The sequence below is a fragment of the Phodopus roborovskii genome, unplaced genomic scaffold, assembly GCF_943737965.1.
Source record: "Phodopus roborovskii unplaced genomic scaffold, PHOROB, whole genome shotgun sequence".
Classification (NCBI taxonomy): Eukaryota; Metazoa; Chordata; class Mammalia; order Rodentia; family Cricetidae; genus Phodopus; species Phodopus roborovskii.
The window spans coordinates 4,703,505-4,718,998 of NW_026126571.1; positions in this window are offsets into that span (position 1 = coordinate 4,703,505).

Genomic DNA, 15,494 nt, shown 5'->3' on the forward strand with positions numbered 1-15,494 from the left:
GACAACCATTTATAATGAGATCTGGCACCATTTTCAGGATATACAGGCATACATGCAAAGGCACGGATATATTTACTTCACTAGACCCAAGATAAATGATAAATGGGTGTTTATTGGGGAATAATTACACAGAAAAAATACAGGGAACTGTGGGAGCGTTTCTATGCCCTTTCTACCTGATTGACTGACCCACCAGAAGGGAAGCGACAAGGAAAGCTACACCTCAAGCTTCCCTCTATCCACTTTGGTGGTGGCCACGTTACTATTCACTGCAACACCACTACATACCTGCAGACAGAATACTGCATACTTAATAAATAAATAAAAATCTTAAAAAAAAAAAAGAGTACAGATATGTTGGGGAAACCAATATTGTATCAAATCCAGACCCAGGTTTCTACATGAGGGCTAACTGGAGAAGAAGCCAAAGAATAGTGAGTTAAGTCTATTCAAAGATCTTTATTACTTTTTTTCTTTTTTTAATATTTTACTTTTTCCTTTCCATATTCTTCTTCATCATTTCATTAGAGAGAAATAGATTTTTCTTTGGCTTCCTAGTTTCCTGTCATACAATTTGAAGTTCCTGCAGCCAGCTGTGGTCATGTGCTTGACCTGCTAGCTGTGTGTGAGAAGAGTGTGTTTAAAATCTCTAGGTCATGGTATTAGAACAAAAGGCTGGCTCTTGCACACCGTCATAGGCTCAGAAATGAACTTGACAAGAAGAGGTAAAGCTCTGCTGTGGATTCCCAGATTTTGATACCAGTGTTACCTCGAGAAGTACTCAGCAGCCCCAGGCTCCTTAGATTTGGATGCAACTTCAAGAGAACATTAAAGTTCTATCTTGTTCTGCATTGCTGCTTTAGCCTTTGTTGGTGAATTCAATCATGACATTCCCATTATGCCAATGGAGATCTCTTAAGCCAGCAGTAAATGACAGAGTGGCAAATGGCAACTTAAAATTCTGCTTCAAGGCATGGAATAAACTGCAGAGTTCAAGAAGGAAAATATGTCTTAGTGTTTAAGTTTGTATAGAGGACTTCAAACTATTGAGTTTAACAACTCACTGAATTTAGAATATTCAGCAATGGGATACACACTCTTGAATGTAATATTTCTCACTTTGTCACTGCTGCTGATGTTAGGATATCAGTCGAGTAAGTTAGGATTACCACAATAAGGAAGCAACATTTCAGGAAACTCAAAGATCTTGGATAACCATAGCCTGTTACACTTTAGTAGAAAGTTGATGACCCTGGTTATCACTTGCTTGAAGAGATTTTAATTTATATAATCAACCAGCATTCATTAAAAAGAAAAAACTAGAAAGACACTACATTAATTTACACACTCCCTTTTTTTGTTTGTTTGTTTGTTTGTTTTTGGTTTTGGTTTTTGGTTAAAAATTATTTGAGAGATAGGGAAATAGCTCAGTTGGTAAAATGGTAGCCTTGCAAGTAAAAGGACCTGAATTTGATATGAAAGGCCTAGATCAATAAGCCAGATAGAATAGTGCATATTAAGAATCTGAAGAGAGAGATTCAGCAGGTTCCCTGGCTCTTGCTAGCTATCAGGTTAGATTTAATTGGGAAGCCCAAGTCCTAGTAGGAAAACTGTTTCAAAAGGTAGGTTAGAGAGCACTTGAGGAATGACATTTTAGTATGACATCTGGCCTCCACATGTGTTTGCTTACAAAGCCACATGCACCCTAATGTACACAGTAAATTGGCAAAGGGTTCTGGCCATTTACATATACAGCTGGACAGGCACAGTATCTATAAGTTGCTCTCTTGTAGTAGGCTCAGCTAGTGGGGAATTCTGAGGGTCCTATTTCCACTCAAGTGTTTCTCCAGAGCATGTCACTGATGCATGGATAGGAACTTCAGTTAGTTTTCATACAGGGCAATGTAAATCATCATACAGTTCTAGGAACTATATTTCACATGTCATATCCTGACTCTGGTCGCATGATGCTTTTCACATATTTTATACATACTCTATTATCACTGGAATAAGCATGCTAAGACTCTGGTAGGGAAGTTGGGTGAGCATCACCACTTTGATAAGCTCTTTTGGAACTTCATATTTTGTGTATTATAGCTGACTTTACAGAGCAAGGCCTCTACAATATGCTGAAACAATTTTGCTTTCTTTGGGGGAAAAGTTGTCACAAAGTTCGTGTTCATTGCTCTTTGGTGAATTGCTGGCAAGCATTAGATAAAATCTAAATAGATTTAAATGTTTTTCATTATCATGTGTTAATTATATGTACCCATTACAACATTTTCAAACACACACACACACACATACACACACACACACACACACACACACACGCACACACACACATGTGTGCCTTGTGATCATATTCATTCCTATCACCATTTCTTACTTTCTCATCTGCTCTCACTCCTTCTAAACCCTGTCTTGTTCCCAATTTGCCCCCTTCTACTTTTCATGTACTTTTGATGTTGGCATCTCATTGAGCTTCATTGAGGTTGCTACAGAAACACGGATAAGGGTTTTTATTTCATTTGTTTGTTTTTACCAGCATGGCCATCTTCGCAACAGCTACACCACTGAAGAAAATATTCGAGCTCCTCTGATGAAATAAGTGCACATAAACCTGCCAGGAGGGTTAAGGCTTCTGAACCCTCTACCTTCTAAGATAGCAGGTTCACTGTTCCATGCAAAAACCATTCAACAACATTTTTTCTTGGGCCCATTTTCACAGCTGCTGCCACGGTAGAGGATTAGGTTGAGTAGGAAAGCCTGAGAGTGGACGGAACGAGGAGCAGAGGATCCCAGCAGTTAACACTGCTCAGTAAATGGCATCTGGTTTGAGTAGACTCAATCAGTGATGTCCATAACTCAGCCCTGACATTTGTTTTTTTTAAAGCAAAGTTGTTCTTTAGGTAAATGAGTTAAATGAAAAGTTTTCAGCAAGATGAGAAATCCCCATCCTCCACGCCTGTCAATCCTCCACGCCTGTCAATAGGCCACGCCATTAGCCTATCTGAGGTCCATCAAGGTAATCCTGCAACTCTCACCTGCCCTGAAAATTTCCTGAATGGCGGTGACTTTGATTTATTTCTCCCTTGTTCAAAGAAAGAATCTTACTACGTTGCCCTGGCTGGCTAGGAACTCACAGAGCTCTGTCTGCCTCTACCTTCCAAGTGCCAGGATTAAAATGACTTGCCTCCATTCTTAGCTAACCTTGGCCTCTTTTCCACATCAAACATGCTTTTGCAAATCCCTTTATTTGAAAGCACATGCGATCTCTAAGAAACAAGCTATTTATCTTAGTTACCCAACTGATTTCACTTGAGAGGTTTCTGTTGTTTCCAAGCAAATAATCATTTTTACATTTAAGACAACTGTATTTATGTATACTTGACCTAATTATAAAAATGGAGACATAAAAACAATTGCAGCTGTCATACAAACAAGGAAAATTATAGCACAGAACTATTAGAAGAATATTCATTGGGATTGAAAGAGGATACACACTGAAAGGAGCAGCCTTGGACAAATACTGTATTTGACTTTATCCCAAGAAACTTTGACTTCTACGGGGGTAAAAGGATTCATGAGAACCAAACACCTCCTCAACATGGGTGTCAGTTTGGAGGCCTAGGCAGACTATGGGACCTCTGACAGTGGAACCAGTATTTATCCCTAGCGCATGAATGGGCTTTGGGAAGCCATTCCCTGTGGAGGGATACTCTCTCAGCCTAGATACAAAGGGGAAGGCCAAGGTTCTGCCCCAAATAATGTGTCAGATTTTGAAGATCCCTCATGGGAAGCCTCACCCTCCCTGGGATGTGAATGGGGGATGATTTGGGGGATTGGTCGAGGGGTGTGGCATGGGAGACAGGGGAGGGAACTGGGATTGATACGTAAAATAAGATTGTTTTAATTTAAATAAAAATTTGCTATAAAAAGGGTGCATGAAAATTTCTCCGTCTGAAAAGTGAAACAGAAAGTGTGGTATTTCCTTGACAAATATGTTTATTATGCTTGCATCACCAACCTCAAGTGACATTTAGAGCTTTTCAGGTGTATTACGCATATTTTTTAATGCTGTGGTAAAATATTACAGCCAAAGGCAATATTTAAAGAAGAATTTATCTTGGCTTATGATTCTCAAGGATTAGAAATCGATAGTGGTAGGAATGGCATAGAGACAGAGCATAAAGCTGAGAGGTCACGTCTTAGTTGCACACAGGAAGTGGGGGGCTCAAACTGCAAGTGGGGCATGGTTATAAATTCTCCAACCCACTGAGCCATTTCAGCCGCCCCCATTCAATAGTTTCCATTTGTGTTGCTCTCTACACATAGCTTATGTCTTACTGGCAATATTTTGTTTTGCATGAAAAATAATCATGTGATCTGTTCTATTGTCTAAGGAATCTTTCATGCTTTGGAAATCCCAGCCCTTGAGAATATACACATCTACCCTACTCTGTTGTGATTGGTAAGAAGTGATAAAGGCTCTGCTTCATGCAGCTAAGGGGATTATATATCAAATTAAAGCTTAGAGTGACTTATAGAAGCAGATTAAATAAATACTGTTTATAATCCCCATTCTTATGTATTAAACCTCAAGATAGACTGTCACAGCCCAATAACTGCGTGATGCACTAAAGAAGGAGATGTTTAATTGAAAAGATAACATTATAACTATATTTGGTAAAATAGTCAAATATCTCCCAAGTTTAGGAGTTCCAAATCTAAAACTCTTCCCTGACCCATATCATAAGAGAATCCAGGGCTGCCAGTATCATTCTCTATATATCATATGCTTGGATGTTGTTCATGGACTTGTACTTTTAAATTAAGGAAATTATTCTTTGCAAATATATTCCCTCTAGGAAAGAATAAACAAATGTCCCTTTTATCTATTCCAGAATATACTTAAGAACTTTTCCTAACAGCACATTTTTCAGTTTTTTTTCCTCTGTTGTGCAAAAATAATACAATTCTGTGTTATGAGATGCAGTTGTGTCTTCTACTGCTACTATTTTCTGCCAGTGTCTAAGAAATTTAATTGGTCAGTGCCATGATATACATTTGACATTTAGAAGATAAATCATTAAACATATAAACTGATCCAATTAAAATAATCCTCCAAAACTGAATACTGAATGGGTTTGCCCCTAAACTTGTCAATTACCAATATTTTTATTGCACTTTAAAATTTAATGTTTGTGTGCATATTTACGTATGTGTATATGCACACACAAGTGCATGTGTGCATACGCATCGTTTGTGTATATACGCATGGAAGCATGTGTGTATATGTGCATTTGTGTATTCTCCACATTGTGCAAAGGGAGATCAGAAGATGACTTGTAAGGGTCAGTTCTTCTTTCCAATCGAAGCCTTGGAATCGAACTCTTGTTCAGGCTTGGTGGAAAGCTGAACTGTGTATTTAAACTGGCTCATTTAACTGGCATTTTATAGTTGTTTTAACTTGACTCTCAGAGGTGGAGACACTGACTGGACATGTCACTGTGCAATGCTTACTATGGGTCATCTGTGTTCCTCTCTTCTCATTAATAAATTAACTTTTATTTTGTGGGCTGATCCACTGGTTTGTTTCTTTGAAAGAAACTTACATGATTGTTTTCTGACTTCTTCACGTTAATATATGTTGTAAATAAGCCATGCAACTGTTTTTATTTTATTTTGAAAATGTCCCCAGTGAACCGCTGCCACCTACTTAATTTACACACAACACATTTATCAATATTTTCTAAAAGTAACAAAGTGGAGAGTGACAGATCTGACGGCTGACGTTGGCCTCTGGGAGCATGTGTGTGTGTGTACGGCTATGTATGCATGCACCGCACTCATACATATTCATGCACATACGGAGTTTGGGACATGGGAGAAGAAAGAAAAAGAAAGGAGGTAGGGAGACAAAACATTCTAATCGGCACCACTTTACCAATTCCAAAATGTCACACCTCCTCTCTACAAAAAGTGGTAATTACCATGTTTCCTTAGTAGTAGCTGTTCTATTTGTATAGTTAACATCTTTTAATAAAGGAAAAAAAACAAAGCATATTTGGTGCATTTTTATGTAACTAGAATGAGAACACAAAAGACAAGCATTATGTCATATTTTAAGCATCAAAATAATAAGCTGTCAGGCTATTAAAATTGTTACTAAACACTGAGCGAAAAATTCCCTGTCATCCAACTTTCATTCACTGAATGAATTTTCATAAGCGAAGCAACGAGCTGAACAGTAAGATATTCAACTGATTTTCAACCCTGAGATTTTTGAACATTAAAGAAATTTCGGATGAAATTGCAGAAGTTAGGACTGGTTGCGGAAGGTTCCAGAAATATCCATAGCTTTATGGAAATCCAGTGGTGCAGTCCTTCAAACACCACCGGCTTGTGGCTCACCTGTCAATCAGCTGGAGTCGGAGATAAAGAAGGAATTTATAAAACCCTCATTGAGCATGGCTGGCAGCAGCCAGCATGTAAGTGAAGGGAGCATTAGGGACTGTTCTGTTTACAAAAATTAACTGGATTTGAAGCCCTGTCAGCAGTTCTGGTAGCGTGGTCTTTCTTTGTATCCATTTTTTAATATTCAGAGCTTGAATACATCCCTCTGCTGCAACTGATACTTAGAACATACTAGGCTACTGAGCTGCAGCCATGCACCTTCATGCATCTGGTAGCTTTCACCAATGGCAGTCTGTATGCCAGGAAGCAGGGGTTCTCAGAAATATGCAATGGCAGAACTGTTTGCCATGTTAAAGTGTACGTATTTTAATAGAAACTGCAAACCAGCAGCTTCATGAACATCTGGCTGACGATATTTAACAGCATTCATCCCATTGTAATAGGAAGGACACTGCCACTTAGTATTGATGATCATTTGGTTACTACATGTTTTATACTTTCTGTGTCTGTCTGTGTGTGTGTGTGTGTGTGTGTGTGTGTGTGTGTGTGTGAGCACGTACGTGCGTGCGTGTGCGTGCATGCACCATGTGTCGTTCTCGTGTGTGTATGTGCCTGCAGAGGTCAGAATCAGAGGTTGACTATCAGTGTTCCAGTGTTTTCATCTTTGTTCTTCAACTTTATGTTTGAAACAGAGTTTCACATGGAACCCAGGTTAGCAAAGGCTTAGAGCAGCTGGCTAGCTAGCTCTAGGGATTTGCTTTTGTCTACATCCCCAGGGCTTGGAATACAGATTAATTTAGGTGCCGTAATGCCTGAACAACAACACTTTATTTCCTGAACCATCTCCTCTGATATATACATTCTAAGATGTGTAACATCAGCAGGAAATAAAACAGACTTTAATTATGTACCAATACCAAATATTGACGATCATTTATTTGCCAGGGTCGGGAGAGGTTAAGATCACCTGTCATTTCTTAGTTAGGATTTATATTGCTGTAATAAAATTATGACCAAAAGCAGCTTGGAAGCCGGACATTTGTGGTGCATGCCTTTACTTCCAGCAGTCAGGAGGCAGAGGCAGACGGATCTCTATGAGATCGAGTCCAGCCTGGTCCACAGAGCTATTCAAGGACAGGCTCCAAAGCAATACAGAGAAACCCTGTCTTGAAAAACAAAAACAAACAAAGTAACTAACTAATAAACAACAACAACAAAAAAGCAGCAGGTCACAGCACATGATGAAGGGTAACCAGTGCAGGAACCTGGAGTTAGGAACTGATTTGGAGGCCATGGAAGATTGCTGCTTACTGGCTTTCTCCCTATCGCTTGCTCAGCTAAGTTCATACACTCCAGTTTCACCTGCCAAAGGTATCACCATGATCAGTGGGATGAGCCCTCCTACATCAAATACTAAACAAGAAAATGCATGCACAGACTTGCTTACATATTAATTAAATTGAGGAATTCTCTCAATTGTGGTTCTTTCTTCCCAAATGTCTCTAGCCTGTGATCAAGTGACATAAATTAACCAGTACTCCAGTATGGAATTTAGGTTGCCAACACCAACATTGGGCGACTCACAATCACCAGCTCCACTAGATCTGATGACCTTTTCTGGCTTCCTTGGACAACTACACACAAATCACACACACACACACACACACACACACACACACACGCAAAATTCTTTAGTTAATGCAATAATTCGTTAGTCTTTCTGGATAATGGCAATTATTCGTCATTTCTTACTTATAAGAAATAAACCTCCACAACTGAGCCCTTGAATTTTTGGATCTTCCATACCTAGTTTAAAATTATCACCCATTGTTTCAAAAATCATGCAACTTATTTTCCTTTAATTTTATCTACAGTTTTCCAAATTTTTACTGAGCACAATAGATCATTGCCTGATTAATTATGTAATCAATTGGAAATTTAGATGACTCGATTTATCTAACAAGATTTCCTATCAAAAAAAAAATGATGATCAAGGAAAAAAAAATGATCTTACCATAAAGTGACATGTACAAAAAGGTAAATCACAAAAATGAAGTTGAGTTTCAGTTTTTTGAGTTTATTGTTAGATTTGTGTTTACTCCCGTAGTTTACAGCTTCTTCACTAGTATGTATCACAATTTCCGTTGAGGGATTTTACATTGGCTTTCTACGCTATTTTATCAGTTATGGTTCCGTCTTCTTCACAGTCCTTGACACACTTCTATTTTCTGCTTTAGAAATATGCATAATTATATCTACATATTTATGAATCTCATACATGTCTACAATAAAACATGATTATAATCACACACATTCCCCCCATAACTCTCCATTTTCTGCTTATTATGTATACCTCCCAACTTCAACCCTCCTCCCACTCCTTTTCCTCCTGCTCATCCTCCACTAGCCAATTAAGCCAATTTGGGCTGCCCTTATGGGATGGCTGTTAAGCCGTTCACTGGAGCATGAAAAACTATGGGTGGCCATACCCCATAGGATAATGACTTTCTTGACCCCAGCAGCTACGCTGTGTAGCCTTCAGCCTACAGAATTGTTTCTGGCTTGATATTTTGCTGGTCTTGTGCATGTAATTATAGCTGCTATGATATCATGAATGTAAGTTCCGTGTAATGCCAAGGAGACAAAAATACACCGTAGTCTGCCTCATCCTCCAACATTTGTATAGTTCTTCTGTTTCCTCTTTCGTAGTGTCCTCTGAGCCTTGGCAGGGTTATGGTGGATATTGATATGGATTTCTCATTTAGGGAAAATCATGTTCAGTCTCTGCATTGGGCTACTTTTTCCATGCCTGTGTTTTTGCTTAATCTTCACATTCTATTAAAATAGAACCCTGCCTGGTGAGATTTCTCATCTGAGTTCATAACGCCAGGTTAATATAATCATACTTTATTCACATTGAAGCATATGTTACTACTTGTTGCATTTTATAATAATTTAGTGCCAGTTTGTGACTATTGTGACTATTGAGATAACCATGCTCCTGGTCTGAATAACTTTGGAATTTTTGACTCTCCAGTGTAAGACAGCCACTATTGATTGAACTTATCACATCTTATAAGCCAATCTCGCAAAACCACACACACACACACACACACACACACAGAGAGAGAGAGAGAGAGAGAGAGAGAGAGAGAGAGAGACAGAGAGAGACAGAGAGGGGGGGAGAGATTATATAATATGTTTAGTTCATTTTATGAGGCCTGTTGTTTTAGAGAACTCTGATATAGGGTTGTTTGCACATGTTATGCTAGCATGAAAATATTATATTATAGTATACATTTGTTTAAATATTTTTATGGACAGTGTACTCATTTTTTAGGAATCTACTTAAGAATAGAACTGATAAGTCTCATCATTGCCAGGAGCCGTCCCCAGCAGTGGACAGGTCCCTGCTGGGTAGGGAAGGAGTCTGCAGTGGACAGGTCCCTGCATGGTAGGGAAGGAGTCGGCAAGCAAAGGAAGTAAGTCAGGCCATGGTGGCTGGGACAGCCTTGAAGCCCGACTGACTAGCAGGCTGAGTGTTTATTTTTACAAAATTGAGTAAGTGGGGATACATTTATGCTGTTTCAAAACATAGATCATGTTATCATTTTTTATTCTTCGACATGTTTTAACATTTTCTCTTTTATCATTTAGTCATCCTTACTAAACTATGACAGAACAGAATTATTTTCCCTCACGTTTTAACGTAATGGATAGACAGTTATCTTTTATAACCATATTTAAGAATCTAGTAGCATATGCCAGTCTTTTCTTAGGCTGGTAGCTTTTGTGGGTACAAGGACATTAGACCAAAACAATCTTTAAGCCATTCTGGGCATCCTGATATGTCCCAAGAAGTGTATTAATAACTTGTAATGGACAGAATGCCCAAGAAATATCCTCAGGCCAAACCTGCTGCAGTTATTATTTAAACTCTGGCATATTACAATGTCCATATTTTATATATTTACAGAATAACTTTATCATCTTTCTATACATTTTGTAATCCATCAGTATAAGTCTCTGTATAGGACAGGAGTAAAATTAGTTAATCTAACTTTGTTGTATGTGCCACTTAATTGCCTGAGTACATAGTATGAAGAGGCTTGTGATCTGAACTGGGGCCAGCTCCTCTAGTCCACTGAACCCTGTTGACTTTTTTGAGTTTACTTTGTTTGAGTATCTTGTTACTGTGTAAGTACGGGGACACATTTTTTCAATAGTATCTCTGATCCTCATAAAGAGGCTTCTTTATGTGTGTCACAATAAATAAGGCTTAAGGAAGACCATCAAGTAGATAAAGGTGTCTCCCTAAAAAACTAGAGTGTTCGTATGTTCAGGCCTTTCCTGGTGAAGCTTACAAGAAATACTCTAGGGAGAAGACATAAATGATTCATAAAAAATATTCCACAGATCCACTATCCCTAAGTTGTATAAACATTCAAAGTCTCCCAGGTATGCAACAAGTGCAGATGTAAACCTAGCGAAGGTTTTTAGGGAGGGGGAGCAAGGAGTTACAGAGGTTGGTGTCAGTTGGCCAGAGGAGGAAGTGAAGGGGGCAACCGGCAGATAGTGCTTGCTTAAAAAGGAAAGCTTGTACATGCATTAAGAGTGCTTATGCAGCCGTGCATAAGAACAATAATAATACTTGAAACTTATAATCAAAACATATTTTTTTGTTTTGAACACAAAGCGCAGATGCTGCTTGTGGCAGCGAATGTTCTTTGGTAGTCTCTATTCTACCTCTTCAATTTTTCCATTGCTTAGAGTTTTCTGTACAGAACGTTGAGATAGAGTGAGTTTGCAAAGAGCTCACGCCAGGTTACAGAAAGTTATATTCAAGTGGGTTACTCTGTTCAGACAGTAGTTCATTTTTCTCTGCAAACACAAATCACGTTCCCATACATGGGATTATAAAATATAATGTCAAAAAAGGGAGAAAAACATTAGTCATTTCTGAATTCTTATGCTCAGTGAATAGTGTGACTCTCCCCAGGTCAGCATCTGTGCTAATAAGTTTATTTAATTAGTTTGTGCCTAAGAGGTTGAGAAAACAAACCCACATCTTCACTGACAATGAAAAATCTGGTTAATTAGCTAATTTCATAGTAGCAAAATTAACATCTTACTTGACTAGAATAGCTCATTTTAAAATAAGGTAATTCACTTAAAAATGAAAAATTATCGAAGGAAAAGCCCAGAGGAATGCTTGATATATGTATGATATTTTGTTTATCATTGCACTTACTTTGGCTTTTGAAAAGTAATTTCTAAAGAAATCTCTGCTCAAAGGAACTTTTCCTCTTGGTAACTTTGTGACAAAAGCCCTGTCACTGATTTAAGGTCAGAAAGTCCCCGGCTACTCTGACAGACATGTCTTCTTTCTTAGTGGAGTGTTTCTATAAATGTCTCTTGTGATGACTATTCTTGATGTTCACTTTCACAGGATTTGGTGTCCCCTAACGTATGGGCTTCTGAAAGTTTGTGTGAGGGTGCTTTTGGAGAGGATAGATTGAGGATAAGAGGCCCACTCTAAAATGTGAGGGGCATCGTTTCGTGGGCCGAGGTCCAGAAGAGTAAAAAGGAGAACATGTGTGAAGCGAAAGTATTCACCTGTCCCTGATTCCCGACCGTAGATACAGTGTGACTGGCTGCCCCACATTCTGTCACTCATCGTCACGCCTTCCAATCCCTCTAACGCGGTGTTTAAATAAATCTATCCTTCCTTAAGTAGCATTTCCCCCTTTTAAAATATATATTTATTATTTTTCTTATTTTACATATTGATCCCAGTTCCCTTTCCCTTCTTCCCTCTCTCCCATGACCCCCGACCTGTCCTCCCATCCCATTCCCTCCCCCTTACTCCACAGAGAGGGTGATGCCTTCCAGGAGGGATCATCAAAATCTGTCAAGTCATTTGGAGTAGGGTCTAGGCCCTCCCTCCTGCCTCTATGCTAAGGGAGTATCACTCCATAGGGAGTGTGCTCCCAAAGTCCTTTCATGCAGCAGGGACACATCCTGGACCAGGAAGATTGAGTCGGGGGACTAATAGGCAAGAGCAAAAAAAGACATACCATAATAGAGGGAGCCCCTATAGGTTTGAAGAGAAAACTGACTCTAGAGAAATGTCCAGAGACCTACAAGGATGACCTCAACTAATAATCTGAGCAACAATGGAAAGGCTACCATAAATGCCCTTCCCTGATAATGAGATTGATGACTACTTCTATGCCATCATCAAGACCTCATCTTGTAGCACATGGAAACAGAGCAGACACCAACAGCTAAACACTTTGCCAGGTATTTTTAAATCAGCAATAAGACAAGCTATTAATACAAGTCATCATACATATTTTCAAACATACATGTGCCCTCAGGGGTGGCCACTCCGTGTTTTTGTTACTTGGGTAAGATTGGGTCTTTGAGTCACTATGTCTACCTATACACACTACCTACCCAGTGATCACTCACTACAACTAACCAACTTGCTACGAGCCATCTCCAGCTCTGTCCCTGTGCTTTTCTGACTGGCTGATGGCACTGCAAACGTCTCCATCATGGTCCAGCTTAACCCCATCCATCTCCAGGTCAATTCAAAGGCTTTTTAATTGTTAGTAAATAGCTTAAGCTCTCCCAACATGCACCCCTCCTTTACTCTGCAGATACAACAAACTTTTCAGAAATGCACATGTGATGTCATACTCTTTCACACATGTTACTCTGAAAGACTTAGCTTTCCTAGCAATCACACTTGTCCAAATAAATAAATAAATAAATAAATAAATAGATAGATAAATAGATAAATAAATAAATAAATAACCTTTCCATTCTTTGCATATGTCAGACTTCAAACGTTAAAGATGTATGACAGAGTAAAGAACATAACTTACATAAAGTGTACTTTTGTTGAAAGGAAATCTGAGAGTACTTGGCTTGAGGTCCATAGTTGGATCCGCTTAAAAATAGATACTATTTCTACAATGTCTACAATATCTCAGTGAGAGTGTTAATGTCCATAGTTCAAAGTCAATCTTGATTCTATAGAGAGTACACCAAGGCTAGCCTGGCTTACCGGAGCCTGTGAGATGCTCAGCAGATAGAGGCACTTGCTGAGGATTCCCAGCACAGTGCTGTGGAGGTCAGAGAACTACCTGCAGTCGTCTCTTCTTCCATTCCCTGGGATCTAACTTAGGTTAGAGCCAAACTTTCCCCTGCTGTGCAATCTCTAAGGATATGAACATGTAGAGTTTCTGTAGCACATGGTAAAGTAAGACATTGTTTAGTTTCTTTTGTAAATTTGGCCATAAAACCTTAAATAGCTATAAACATGCCCACATACGCTTGTAATCTTATTAGTTTCATAGCTGTACCAATACAACTTTATTAATCTCCCTGTTTCTGAAAAGGATTCTAACATAGTCCACTGTTCTCTTTCTTGATCTAAGAGATGGATTTTGTTTCCATTAGGGGTGCATCGAGGGTTTTGTCCTAAATCTTGTTGGATTAGACTGTAAATCTTTCTAAAACACCAATATCGTTTCAGCTTAATATTAGCACACTTAATTTTGTTTTGTTTTGAAGCTGTACATTCTATTTTATTGATGTTAAAAATAGACTACATATTCTTGCTCACTGCATTTATTGAAATTCTCTTGGCCATTATTTTTACTCTTCTTGTGTGTGTTATGGGGAAAGAAAAGAAATCCATCTTTTAAACATTGCTGTTTTCTATTTTCAAGTGGCTTCAAGCTTCTCAACAGAGTGCTCTAGAGTTCGGTAGACTGGCTTATGTGTTTAAGTTTACCATGTCTTCTGATACTCCTCATACAAAGCATCATCTGTGAAAAAATATGAATGACACTGGAAATGTAATTGACTATTTTACTATGGAATGTGAATCTATGGTGATGACTCATCAAATACGAAGACTATGAGATGGTGTTTTCAGAAACTTATGTTTCAGATAAATGCCTATCACACAACTCTGACAGTATTTGTATGATAAAATGTTCTTCTCCTGCTGTATTTGCTGGAAACTGGACACTTGATATTTATCTCTGAAATTTAATGTTTTAGTACTTCACAAATAGTTCACTGCAGTTTGTAGGTATTATTTTTTCCTTTTTAAATTATGTGTGTATGTGCATGCCTGTTTATGTACACGTGTGTGTGTGTGTGTGTGTGTGTGTGTGTGTGTGTGTGTGTGTAAGAGAGTGCACAGGACAGAAGAGGCTGTAGGATCCCTGGGTCTGGAGTTACAGGCACTATAGGACTCAGGTCCTATAGTGACAAAAAGCATGAACTCTTAGCCACAGAGCTGTCCTTTCAGTTATGCTGAATGTTATGCTTGAAACATGCTCTTTGTTTCCCATGATTTTCTAAATGAATGGTGTATTTTCTTCAACAGTGCTTTCATCTCTGTTCAAGTATTTTGATTTCAATCTCTTTATTTCCTAATAGGGAATCATTGGTAGTGACAACATTCGATGGATTGTTGGACCTTCAAATTATGTTTCATAAATTTTATTGTTTGTGTTGAATCATTTCTTGAAATTTCAGATGTTTCATATTATTAGTGCAATAACTGTTTTTCCTGTCTCTTTGCTCATTCTGCATGCTTACTTTCAAGGACCTATTTGAAAGAAGTTTCTGTGTGTGTGTGCGTGTATGTGTGTGTGTGTGTGTGAGTGTGTGTGTGAGTGAGTGTGTGTGTGAATGTGAGTGTATGTGTGTGTGCGTATGTGTGAGTATGAATGTGTGTGTGTGAATGTGAGTGTGTGTGTATGTATGTGTGAGTATGAATGTGTGTGTGTGTGAATGTGAGTGTATGTGTGTGTGTGTGTGTGCGTATTGTGAGTATGAATGTGTGTGTGTGTGTGAATGTGAGTGTATGTGTGTGTGTGCGTATGTGTGAGTATGAATGTGTGTGTGAGTGAGTGTGTGTGTGTGAGTGTGTGTGTGTCCATCTCTCACTCTCTGAACCCCACCCCTATTTCTCTCAATAACCTCCACACATACACAAATGTATTCATTCTTCATTATGTTTAAAATACACAGACATGCAAAAGCTT